Here is a 2,155-nt window from a genome sequence, read left to right on the forward strand (position 1 = left end):
TCGATAGCGTTTGATTGGTCGATAGACAGTAAAATGCAATGCTGATTGGTCAAAATTCGTCTTCTCCATGCCCAATGCGTCAACTTTTCTGATTCATGGTCGTGGCCATCTTGAAAGTACGAGGGCAAATGCTTAGAAAAAAACTATCTAGAGGGCAGCGTCATTATATTATTTTTTGTATATACGTAGCATGTTTCAACTGTCAAATTTTTAGCAGAATTTACGTGGTTTCATTTCTGTAGCCTATTAAAGCGAAGAACCTTTGTATTTTTTGCAAAATGGAAAAAAAAACGAGTTTCATACAGTGATCAAACATCTACATATGAAAGGTTTAACGCCGAAAGAAATCAAAACCGAGTTGGATAATGTTCATAGCACATCTGCACCAGCGTTTGCGACTGTATACAATTGGGTGAATGAATTTAAACGTGGTCGTACATCCACATGTGATGCACCTCGTTCGGGACGTCGAATTGAGGTTACTACGCTAGAAATCATCGATAAAATCCACGATATTGTTTTGACTGATCGACGAGTGAAAGTGCGCGAGCCTGTTGAGGCCACAGGCATATCACATGGCATAGTGATTTCAATTTTGCACGAACAATTGGGTATGAAAAAACTATCGGCAAGATGCCGCGTTTGCTCACTGTGGACCATAGGCGCGATCGTGTGACGATTTCAAAACAATGCTTGGAGATGTTTCAACATAATCCAGATGAATTTTTGCGTCGATTTATTACTGTGGACGAAATATAGATCTATTACTTCACACCCGAGACGAAGGAACAGTCAAAACATGGACTTCACCAAGCGAACCAGCTCCGAAGAAAGCGAAGACCATGAAGTCGGCCGAAAAGGTGATGGCCACAGTTTTTTTTGGGATGCACGCGCAAATATAATTCGTAAATATAATATCGATTACCTTCCGTCGATTAATGGCGATTATTACGCACCCTTATTGGACCGTTTCAACAAATTTAACATTTTAAAGAAAAAATGTCCCCATTTGACGAAGAAGAAAGTGCTCTTCCATCAATATTAACAGCATTGAGAAGAAACAGATTTTAAAATTTAAACAGTATTAACTAATATCGCTCTGATTACATTATATAACATTAACAATAAATTTCAAAGAAATACATTATTAAATCGCTATTGTAGTAATCAACGGATGTCTTAAAGTGATCGAAATGGAAGTGACCAAAAGCATATTTTGGAATTTTTTGTAATCAAAATAACGACAATTAAAATGACTATAAATTTTAGTCTAGAAATATATACTAGTAAAATCTAGTATATATTACTAGTAAAAATTAAACGTAATTAAAAAGTAATATATACTAGTAAAAATTAGTGTAAAAATAATTGTGTACTATTTAATGGAACATTGTAAAAAATAAACAGTTATATTAAAATTAAAACAATCTGCATATTTTAAAGAAACATAAAAAGATCATAAAAATAAAAAGTACCTGGAGAACTGATTGTAATCCATCGCAAAATTTCTTTATATCTAATTATTCGAAAACGGCGTCTTGAGTTATCTCGCTAAAAGGAACTCAATTTTTAGCTTTAGATGAGAGAAATTTACTCAGGAAATTCTACATTGAAAATGACTGTTCTGACAATAGAGAATAAGATGTTAGGTAGGAAAAGTATGAAAAGAGGAGGTAAAAGACGTTAGGAAGGGGACAGCGATTGTAGTATGGGAAGAGATACATGTCGGATAAAATCTTGAGATTGTCTCTTTACATGTATTATTTCTGATATTAATCTTTTATCGTAAGATGGTTCTGTATCCAAAATTTTAACCGCCTTTCAATTAAAATTGTGATTAAAATTCATACGATTGTTCGAAATAACTGTGATGGAGATTCCGTTTTTTTATTAATAATAAAAGAGGGCTCATGGGATGTCGTTTGTAAACGTCTCTTTGACCGACAAAATTTACCTCGCAATCAAAGCAAGAAATTTTATACCCCACATCTAAAGGATTACAAGGCGGTCGTCTTTACCTACTTTTATGAACTTATTTAACGTTTGGAATATTCTATTTGTTATTTAATATTATAGCATCAAGACCTTGCTTAGCCCCTCTATTTTCTTATTAATTTAATTTTTAAAAATTATTCTAGCCTTTTTCTTATATAAT

At 33.3% G+C, this 2,155-nt stretch overlaps 1 protein-coding gene across 1 annotated transcript in view; it reads right to left on the bottom strand.

Moving 5' to 3' along the window:
- LOC108748641 overlaps positions 1–2,155 on the bottom strand; it is a 19,476-nt gene that overhangs the window by 1,842 nt on the left and 15,479 nt on the right. The window lies entirely within an intron of this gene.

Source organism: Trachymyrmex septentrionalis, unplaced genomic scaffold (assembly GCF_001594115.1).
Source record: "Trachymyrmex septentrionalis isolate Tsep2-gDNA-1 unplaced genomic scaffold, Tsep1.0 scaffold24, whole genome shotgun sequence".
In the NCBI taxonomy this organism is placed as follows: Eukaryota; Metazoa; Arthropoda; class Insecta; order Hymenoptera; family Formicidae; genus Trachymyrmex; species Trachymyrmex septentrionalis.